This window comes from Myotis brandtii, unplaced genomic scaffold (genome assembly GCF_000412655.1).
Source record: "Myotis brandtii unplaced genomic scaffold, ASM41265v1 scaffold112, whole genome shotgun sequence".
Classification (NCBI taxonomy): domain Eukaryota; kingdom Metazoa; phylum Chordata; class Mammalia; order Chiroptera; family Vespertilionidae; genus Myotis; species Myotis brandtii.
The window spans coordinates 7,667,992-7,679,545 of NW_005353838.1; the positions used below are offsets into that span (position 1 = coordinate 7,667,992).

General features: G+C 41.6%; 1 protein-coding gene across 1 annotated transcript in view; it reads right to left on the minus strand.

Annotated features, from left to right (window-relative positions):
- ATF2 (activating transcription factor 2) overlaps positions 1 to 290 on the minus strand; it is a 77,556-nt gene extending 77,266 nt beyond the window's left edge. The window contains 1 exon segment of the mRNA XM_005857605.2: positions 125 to 290. The gene's annotated coding sequence lies outside the window, so the exon portion shown is untranslated.
- Positions 291 to 11,554: the final 11,264 nt, after the last annotated feature.

Consider the following 11,554-nt stretch of genomic DNA (forward strand, 5'->3'; position numbering starts at 1 on the left):
AGCGCCCGAGGTGATGGGAAGCGGGGGGTGGGGACCAGGGTGAGCGGCGTCGCCATGTTAGCGCCTGCTTTCTCCGTATCCCGACCGTCTCCAGTCCTGCGGCCCTCTCCCCATCACTACTCACCTGTCTATGTCACTAATTCATGCTTCTTTCGGTCGCCGGGAAGACCCGACCTCCGCCGTGTTTACAAACTACCCTTGCAGGAAAGGGCTGAACGGCACTTTAAAGGCCACGGACTCCCACAGGCTTCCGTCCTCTCTCGCGAGATCGGATTGACAACCCTTCTCCCCGCCCTCTCCCGGCATCCCCCCTTTTCTCCTCGGGCCCCGCCCCTCGGTGCACACGCCCCTCCTTGCCTTTTAGACGGAGCGCCTCCGTGTCAGGTGATTCCGTAAGGTTTAAGGAAGGGGCGGGACTTCGGGAAGGCGGGACTGAGGGGGCGGGGACCAAGGAACACTCGGTAGCTGGTGATTGGACAAAGAGCACGAAGGGCGGGAAGCAGAGCTGGAGGGGGCGCAACCAGGGAGCCAAAACCAGAGTGTGTTGGTAGCACAGGACCTGCGGAAGCCTGTGATTGGCAGCCGGCTGGGGGCGGGCTGGGTGTGGGCACTAAAGCAGGTGGACGTGGAGGTCGCGGGAAGGAGCTGGCGGTGTGCGGGGAGGGAAGGTGCGAGTGGCCGGGGGGAGAGCGGGGACGAGTCCCCCGAGCCCAGCCCCAGGAGCACCGTATTTCCGTTTTTGTCACTTCCCGGCCCTGGGTAGGAAGAAGGTATAAAGCGGTGGGAGCCGCGCGCCTTGCCCACCTTCCTGCCACCCTGAAGCCTGTGAAGGGGAGCGTCGGTGAACTGAGATTTGGAAGAGGCGGAGTTTGCCGGAAATAACCCCAAACCCCCGATATGCTTAAAGCGGGCAAGTCAGATAAGTCAGTTCTGGAAAGAAAAGGAAAAGCCTTCGCTCTCAGTGGCGCTTGTTCGAATTTTACTAAGCTATAACTAGATTCTTCCGGCTCCTAAGCGTCTAGTAGTATATGATGGTAGCATATAATTATGTTTTAAGTAACTTAAGAAAAGGACACACAATGCCTTCTATAACAGTAATTTAAAACAATGCAAGAACTTGTTTGTAAGAGAAAGTCTTCCATATTTTGGTGTATCCTATATTATCAATTTTCCTTTATTTAGTAGTTATAGATACGTATCAATATTAGTAGAAATAGTTTCAACCCTTAAAACAACTATTTTAGAGAGGACCAAAGGACACTAAATTAGAATATGGCATAGAAATGGCACTCTTTCCACAATATTATCCCATTGCTTAATATGTTAAATTAACATGAGAGACAAAAGAAACCATACAGGGGTGGGTAAAAGTAGGTTTTCAGTTGTGAGTACCAAAACACAGGGTTTATTCTTGTATTTTTATTTATTAATTATTGTGTTATTTGTGTTCTTTATTATTTTGTATCCTTCCTTATGATTTATCTTTTAGGTAATGATGGCTGGTAATTTACCTGCTTTTGCCCACCCTTGTATTTATTTCTTTGCCACTGACACACATAAACTCCTAAAAACACCAAAATAAGTACAGTGCTGAAATTATTTCTTTTAATGTTGCTCTATTATTATCTATACAACTTAAATATTTAGATGTTAAGTGTATAGATATTGATTGTTCAATAAATACACGTTGGCATAAATTGAGAAGTATGATTAGGCCCCTGTGAAAATTTGCATTATTGATAAATGGGAAGTCTTTTCAGTATCTTGTTTTTTCATTTATTAAGTGCTCTTTTCTAGTCCATAACAAAATTATGAATACAGTTTATGGAATAACATAAAATTTACTCACAAACATTATCTCTAAATCAAAGTGGAACTGAAATTGTTGGAAGATTGTGGAGAATAGTATTTGAGAGTTAATGAACCTGCAATTCAATAATGGTATCCGGCATAAATGAAATTGTAATGGCACTGGACATTTTAACAGGTCGAGCCTGCAACCTGGGCATGTGCCCTTGATCGGAATCGAACTTGGGACTCTTCAGTCCGCAGGCCACTGACCCAAACTGGCTAGGGTGTTAGTTTGTCTTTAGCTAAACATACTCCAGGGCATCCCTTATATCTGCCTTGGACTCAGGGAAAGAACCTCTGCATTTTCACAGATATCCTCAAGATGCAACCCAGTACAGTGCATTCGCTGGAATTTTGCCAGTGAGATCAGGTGTGTGTGTGTGTGTGTGTGTCATGAAAAGGATGGACGAGGCAAGGCAAGAGTATCCACCCACCTGGTATCAGAGAGATGAGATGAAAACAGTGTGGCCCTAGACATACAATTGATTATTTTTAGTAGCTTCTATCCATGGCAGGTCATCTTTTCCTATATCTGACAGCCCAGGGTTTTTCTGCACATTGCTAAAATGACCTATGTTATAGTTACCTCTCAGTGCCTGTTCTCACTATGGAAATTTCTATGCAGAGAATTTCAAGTGCAGGGGGACCATTGTCCACCTCCCCCTCCCAACCTTTGGTTTCTCAAAATAAAACTGGCCAGATTATTATGACCACCCCATCAGTACAATGAAGTGAATTAGTTATGCAAATAGTAATAATAAAACCTTGAGAGTATTTGCTTAGGAAGTTTTCAATATTCAGTATTTTTGGAAGTGTCAATGAAGTACTGATGGGGTAGTCATAATAATCTGGCCAGTCATAATAATCTGGCCACTCAGTGTATTATTTAGTACTGTGTGTGGCTTTGTGGGGAAAAAAATTTAGAGGGCTGTATTTATCTTTAAATCATACCAATTAGTTTATGCTGTCCTCAGTGAGAACAGCCCAGAGACAGAGAATGGAATCTAAGGGCTCTATTTTCATCTTTCATATCAATGCCTGCTCCAATCTCTCATATCCCACTCACTAGACGGAGGACTTGTCAACATTATATTGTTTCCCCCACACTAAGTTATCAGTAAAAATAGATAGAACCACTCCTAGGGTAAAGAATTTTGCCTGGCATTTCAGTATCTACCCTTCACGGCTAGTCTATTTGTCAACCTGAGGCCTGCATAATACTAAAGCCATGAACTCCTATGCTAGGAACCAAGACTAGCCTGGGCCCTTAGACTAATAACTTGCTCTTTCTAGGTACCTTCTAACCTTGGATGCAGCCTCTTGGGTTAACTGTCTATCAGATGCTCTGTTTCTATATAGTTCTTTACTCATAAAGCCAAGATGTATTGAGCATAAACATGTCAGGCACTGTTCCTGGTGCTGAGGCTACAACTATAAACAAGACAAAGTCATTGAAGGAGGCTGTCATGGGGAAGGTGAGACAATACATCTATATATATAAAAGCCTAATATGCAAATTGTCCCTTTGGAAGTTTGACTGGGAGACAAATCGCTGGCTATGACGTGCACTGACCACCAGGGGGTGGTGCGGAACAAAGGGAGGCCCAGGCCAGTAGCCAGGGAAGAGTGGCTCCAGCCAGCAGCCAGAAGGCCCTGATTGGCCCTGATCGCCAGCCAGGCCTAGGGACCCTGCCCATGCATGAATTTCATGCACTGGGCCTCTAGTATGAAAATAAGATTTAAATACTGGTAGTAAGTGCTATGCAGAAAATATAGCAAGGGTGTAATAATATGCAGTATTATAAGCTTAATTCTTTTATATGACTTTACAGGACTTGAGAGCTACAGATATTTCTACAGAGGTAGATAAATGCTTTGAGCTGCCCTTTGGCTATAAGTATTAAGGGAATATTAAGGGGCAGCCTCTCAATACTCTCAAATACTGAGCTGTCCAGTGGCTGAAAGACTCAGCCAACCTGTAGCTATTTGAGGAAGCAAACCCTGGGACTCTCCTATAAGAGGAGCAGATCCTGGAATCTCCATGGCTGGGAAGTGCTGACTAAAAGCTGTTGTTGAAAGGCAGCCAACAACCATGGGTCCCCTTAGGAGTCTGCCAAGGTCAGTTGTAGGATGTTAGCTCACGCTAATACGTAGAACAATCAAAAGCTCTAGGATTTACGAGTCCTGGTTAGTCTCAGGTCAATTCCTCTTTTTAATATTTAAACTCCCTTGAGAAAGGTGCTCTACAGTACTAAATTTCTAAGATGAGTTAGATTATCAGCATCGGTCAGGAGAAAGTACAGATTCTGACCAGGAGCCTGGGCCAATTTTTGGATTATGAAGAGATAACTGAAAGGATGTGACCTAGGGAAATAGAAGATACAGGCATACCTGGGAGATATTGTGGGTTTGGTTCCAAACACTGTAATAAAGCAAGTATCGCAATAAAGTTAGTCGTCTTCTTTTTGCAGGTGGAGGGTCTTGCCTTCACTTAGTAAAACATGCAACACCTGTAAAGCACAATAAAGTGAAGTTCAATAAAAAGAGGCATGCCTAGCCCTAGCTGGTTTGGCTCAGTGAATAGAGCATCGGCCTGCAGACTGAAAGTCCCGAATTCGATTCCGGCCAAGGGCACATGCCCGGATTGCAGGCTTGGTCCCCAGTAGGGGCCATGCAGAATGCAGCCAATCAATGATTCTCATCATTGATATTTCTATCTCTTCCTCCTTCTCTCTTCCTCTCTTAAATCAATAAATATATTTTTTTTTAAAAAAATAGAGGTATGCCTATATTTGCATTCTTCAGCATTTGACCTGTTGCAATATGTTGCTTTGGTAGAAGAATATGACAAGAATCTAGTCTCACACAGCTATGTAAGTGGAAAAGGAAGGACCTCCTGAAAACCTCAGCAGTCCTCAGACCACACTTGAAGAATCACGGGATTAGCAGTATATTCCAGTGGGAAGGGGGGAAAGATTTTCCAGTGAATGAATTGACAGCGTTTTGAAAGATAAGGAGTCTGAATCATGGTATCTAGTATTCTTGGACACTGCTTCTCAAAGTTTAATGTATATACAAATCACCTGGGATTCTTGTTAAAATTCATATTCTGATTCAGAAGTTCTGGGGTAAGGCTCTAGAACCCATAGTTCTGACAAACTCCCAGGTGATGCCAATGCTGCTGCTGGTGATCCTTGGACCTCATTTTGAGTAGCAATGTTCTGGTATATTATGCTATTCATATCACCAGAAAGCCTATAAACACATGCACAAGTGAGCTTGTATGTGTTGGGGGCAGTGGGGGTGAGGAAGAGGGTAGGATAGTACTGGGTAGAAGGAAGAGAGAAGTATAATAAACTCATGTGATCTTTTAAAAAAAAAAGCTATCCTATATAATAAAAGGCTAATATGCAAATTGACCAAACGGTGGAACAAGTTGGTGGGGGGGCGGGGCCTGTGAGTGGGCGGCGCCAGGCCAGCCAAGGTGGGTGCCAGCGGGCAGAGGGAGGGGACAGCAATGGGGAGTGGGGGGCAGTGGTGACCTACAGCAGAGGGGCGATTGGGGGGTGGGGACAGAGCTGCCCCCTGGTGGTCAGTGTGCTCCTACAGGGATGTCCGTGGGGAGTGGCCTAAACTATCAGCCGGACATCCCCCGAAGGCTCCTGGACTGCGAGAGGGCGCAGGCTGGGCTGAGGGACCCCCGCCCGATTGCATGAATTTTCGTGGACCGGGCCTCTAGTAAAAAGATATTTTCTTATAAATCCTGTAAGTTTTGGCCACCACTGATTAACTATCTCTACATCAAAGCTAAGGTATAATGTTGCTACTGACAGAGACAATCCAACTGCTATATTTGTCAAGGCAGAGGTGGATGGCATTAGATCTGAAAAATAATTGCCCCTAATAAAGAATTGAGCAAATTATTGATGGACTCTGTGTTTGGGACTTAAGTCTATAATATTATCAGTAAAGTTATACCATGGAAGTGCTAAATTAACATATGCACAGCATGTAGAAAATTGAACTCATTTATTATTTCACCTGTAGAAGTCACATTATTTAAAAAGGCTTTGCAGAGGATAGTAGCACAATACAACCTTTTCCTCTCCCAAACACCTATCACCCAAATCAAACCATATTGGTTAAAATTCCTTAATAGAAATTACTACTTAGGGCAGAAGCATGAGTATAGTTTATTTGGTTCTCAAATGTTACTTCTCATTTGTCTACAGTTCTTCCTTAAACTTAACTTCAATGACATTCATTTCTACCCAACACTAGCCACTCATCAGAGTGACCACAAATTGTAGGTTCATTACAAATTCATGTTATCTACCCGGAGCTGGGTCCTAACTGCTGCTCTGCACTTCTTTTATGCACATCTACTCCTTACTATAAACCATCTTTCCTCTTTTCAAGCCCACAAGTCTCTCTGTAAGATTGTACTTCAATTTTGTATTTACAATTCTGTAACAGGATGAGAAGAGATAAACGAAAGAACTTATATACTTATATGCAGGACACAGGCAATAGGGTAGTGAACTTGGAGGAGACGGTAGAGGCTGAGAGGAGGGGCTGAAGTGGGGGAAAATGGGAGATATTTGTAATACTGTCAACAATAAAAATATACTTTAAAAAATTCTATAACAAAATACTCATTCCCCCCAAATCAGCTTTTTCCTTGTCATCCCTACCATAATCACTAAAAACCAAAGCATGGACTTTGGAAACAAGGAAGATCTAAATCTGGGTCCTGACCTTGTCACTTAATGGCTATGTGATTTGGGCAATTGTTCAAAGACTGCGACTATTTTTTCTCTCTACATCTTGGAAAGTAATCCCAGTTGTGCAGAGTTGTCATCAGGATTAAGTGACTTATTTGATGTACACACCCTCTCCTCCCCTAACTAGTTCTCAAGATCTAGACAACCAAATCCTACTGATACTTTTGTAGACTCTTAAAAAAACACACACACCTCATTGTCACCATCTTAGACTGGGCCCTCATTACCTCAGCAAAGGTACTATAGCAACCACTAATTGTTATTGGCCCTAGTCCATCCCACACACTGGTCTTATATTAACCTTTCTAAAACACAACTCAGACCTTCAAAGGCTGGCTGTAGTCACCTGAAGGAAACCCACACTCTTATACCTGCCAGTTTACATAATTTGGCCCGTCTACCTTTGCAGCCTTATCTCACACTACTTCCCTCCCATACCCAGGCAGCTCTTTATTTCTCACATACCTTTCGTGATGCAACCACTAGCCAAGATACCCCCTCTTCTTGGGGCCTGTCTTCATCTCACCAGTTCCTTGAGGTTTACATTTCTTCACAGGATTCCATCAGTGGAAATTCTTTCTGCCACCTCTGAACATCTGAGTACTTACTGCTCCCCTTCTGGAACTCACCATTCTGAGTTTCAGTTATTTCCATACATACCTAGTGTTTGTGGCTACACCACAAGTTTCTCTTTAGTTCAAACATACATTTCACACTCAAGCCTGTATTTTTAGTTAATCCCAAAAGCATCAAAAATATCACATTTCTGCAACTTGGAAAGGTAACAACTTAATACCAAAAGAACGTATGCCTAGAAAACGTGGACTTATTAAAAGACCCAACTCCTATCAATGTGAATTCACTTGTTTGATGTGAAAATATCTTACTGGTCTCTGTTCAGAAACTAAGAAGCTGGTGAAAAGCTTATTTGTTTGTAAGGCTCATGAACTAAGGGAAGCAGTACCTCCTATAACAGTGATGGCGAACCTTTTGAGCTCGGCGTGTCAGCATTTTGAAAAACCCTAACTTAACTCTGGTGCCGTGTCACATATAGAAATTTTTTGATATTCGCAACCATAGTAAAACAAAGACTTATATTTTTGATATTTATTTTATATATTTAAATGCCATTTAACAAAGAAAAATCAACCAAAAAAAATGAGTTCGCGTGTCACCTCTGACACGCGTGTCATAGGTTCGCCATCACTGTCCTATAAGATGGTGCACAATAAACATTTCTGCTGTCAGAGTCGATGTATTCCTGTGAGGTACTTTCAATGTCAGAAACTTGTTACTGGAAATGAAAGTATAGTAGAGAGATATACTCCAGGATATTGACCATTTAATATGTCCTTTGCCTTCTAGGTAAAGTAGGCTGTGGTTATACTTCATTATACTTTCTAAAGTCTATTTTGCTCAGCAACATGGGAGTCAGGCAGCCACAGCCCAGGTATTTCCTTTCCACTTTTGGATTTCCTCAGGGAGGGACACCTCTTGCAAGAGACCTGCTCCAGAATCAGTTTCAGGCCTCTTCAGCCAACCACCAAAACAGTATTAAGAACAGTTGTTTTAAAATACAACTGATTTTATTTAAACCAACTTGGAACAGAGGACTAGTTAATTTACACGTAGGTTTAAAAAATGTGGTATGATTTATACTACGTACATTGTTATAGTACTTTAATTGTAGTAAAATACATTTGCCATTTTAACCATTTTAAAGTGCGCCAATTCAGTGGCATTTAGTACATTCACGACATTGTGTAACCATTACCACTATCTAGTTCCAAAATACTTTTATTACCCCAAAAGGAACCTCCATACCCATAAGCAGTCACTCCCTATTCTTCCCATCTCCCCTGCCCCGGGAGTCTGCTTTGTCTCTATGGATTTGCCTATTCTGGATTATTTCATATAAATGGAATCATATAGTGTGCAGCCTTTTGTGTCTGGCTTTTTTCACTTACCCAGGTTTTCAAGATTCATTCATGTTGTAGCATGTATCAGTACTCCATTTATTTTTATGGCTGAACAATATTCCACTACATGGATATACATTTTGCTTATCCATTGACCAGCTGATGGACAATTGGTTTTTCTACCTTTTAGCTATTGTGAATAGTGCTGCTATGAACATTTGAACACAAGTTTTTGTTTGAACACTTGTTTTTAAATCTTTTGGGTATTTACTAAGGTGTGGAATTGCTTGATCATATAATAATTTTAATTTACATTGGGGTTGAAATATTGGGTAATACTATTAAAAAAATAGTGAAGGCTCCAGGAATGCTATAGACTAGATGATTAACCAAAAAGTGGTAGTAGTTCTAGCTCTAGCTCTTTGTGGACTCATTTCACAGTATAGAAAGTGGGAAGGATACATATAAGTTAGTGATTCTCTAAGTGTGCACAAAAATTACCTGGGAAACCTAAAAAATGCAGACAGCTGAGTCTCATGGCCCAAGATTCCAATTCAGTAGGTCCAGTACCTAGGGAATTTTATTTTAAACAGACATTGTAGGTGATTTTGATGGAGGTGGTCTTTCCACAGCGCTCTGAGAAACCCTGGTAATTGATGACTCAATTGAAATTAAATTAGGCAGAAGGCATTAAAGGAGTAAAATGTAGGTTTAGTAACTGTCATCCTAACCTTCATGAAAACCCTGAAACTGAGGATGGGGGAAAACTCAGTCTTTCTATAGTAACACTACTTTCTTCCTTTTAATAGGAAAAATTTGACCAAGAAGCAATATGTACTACTAGTGGCCCGGTGCACGAAATATGTGCAGGGTGTGTGCGTGCATGTGTGTCCCTCAGTCCAGCCTGCACCCTCTCCAATCTGGGACATCCCTCTCGCAATCCGGGACTGCTGGCTCCTAACCGCTCACCTGCCTGCCTGCCTGCCTGATCATCCCTAACTGCCTCTGCCTGCCGGCCTGTTCACCCCCAACTGCCCCCCCCCACACCGACCTGGTCACCTCACACATCCTGCTGTTCAGTCACTTGGTCATCCCTCACTAACCCCCCTGCCGGCCTGGTCATAGGAAGCCATCTTGTGAGGGTGTGAGGGTTAATTTGCATATTACCTCTTTATTATATAGGATGGCTTCAGAATCCACCAGATGCTATTAGTGAGCAGTTTTTAATAAGGCAGAAGGGATGAACTAATTCAAGGGACATTAGAATTTTTACAAACTTAGAAGTGGCTGTCCTCTCCAGACAGGTTGATGGTGTAGAGGTTGCCATTATGGGGGATAATATTAAGAACAAATAATATTATTCATAAAATGATCTTAGCATGGAAAAATCCTTATAGCTTTGCAATTGTGAACTGTGATTACTGAAATTGTCAGTAGAGATGGAGTAGTGATGAAGATGACTAGTTCTCTAGAAATCTGTGAAATGGTCAACTATATTTGTTTTCAATTTATATGATCAGAAAAACTCAGAACTGGAAAACAGAAGTCTACAGCAGCTTCCATAATGGAGAATATCATCTTTATAATCAATTTCCATGTCTATGCTAGTTTAGAGACCCACTATTCATGGATTGAAAGGGAGGTCAGATCTGGAAGGACTTACAATTACATTAAACATATGTGCAGTAAATACTACTTTGAATTTTCTTCTAACATACCTGGCAGTATTCACCAGGCTAAGTCTATACTGGGAAAAGGGGGGAAACTCAGGTTTTCTATGTCTATTAGATATGGTGTCTGACACTAAATGCAGATTACCAAAATTGCCATCTGAAGACTAAGTAATAAATGGAATTTTGGTACAAGTTCAGCTCATAGTGAATTCAATAGGTTTTCAGACTTATTAATGGTCAGTTTCTACTTTTTAAAATGAGATATCTCTACCCAGCATCTGAAAGAATTCTGACAATCCCTTGATCACTGACAAAAACATATGGCAAGACTGGCCAGATGGAAGACCTTAAAACTGCAACCCCTACCCTGCCAATAGGATGGTAAATTAGAAGCAATACTATAGTCCTGAAGAATTGCAAATATATCATCAAAGATTAAGGGTGGTGGAACCTATTATTTTCCCATCTTCAGACAAAGAGTGAGCAAAACAAGTATAGGCAACTAATTGATTTTGAGGGATGAACTGAAAACTCAACAATATCTATCAAATAACTACCACATACAGCTTATATGCTACACTGAGAAATATAACACAGTTGCCACATTATGGCTAGACTTCATCTTACTGAGAAACTAGAACATCAAATGATATTAAATCTTCATATAAAATAACTCCTATAAAGTAGATTAACAATAATATATTTGTTATAAAAATATTATTTGTATGGTATTTTCTGCAATTTGATTAAATACTATCCATGACTTATTTGTATATTAAAAGAATCTTATATAATAAAAGGCTAATATGCAAATTTACTGAACAGCAGAATGACTGGTTGCTATGATGCACACTGACCACCAGGGGGCAGATGCCCAATGCAGGAGCTGCCCCCTGCTAGTCAGTGCACTCCCATAGGGGGAGCGCCGCTCAACCAGAAGCCCGGCTCACAGCTGGCAAGTGCAGCGGCAGTGGTGGAAGCCTCTCCCACCTTCGAGGCAGCGCTAAGGAGCCCTCACAGGGATGTCCAACTGCTGGCTTAGGCCCGGACATCCCCCGCAAGGGCTCCCAGACTCTGAGAGGGCACAGGCCAGGCTGAGGGACCCCCCTGAGTGCATGAATTTCATGCACCGGGCCTCTAGTAGACGCTATAAATATCATACATATCAATTAGTTCATGTTGGTTAATAATGTTGCCCACATTTTCTATATCTTTACTTATTTTATTTCCCAAATATTCCATTAATTATTCAGAGAGAAAGGTTAAAATCTCCAATCATTACTTTTGATTTGTCTATTTTTACCTTACTTTTTCTCAAATTTTGCTT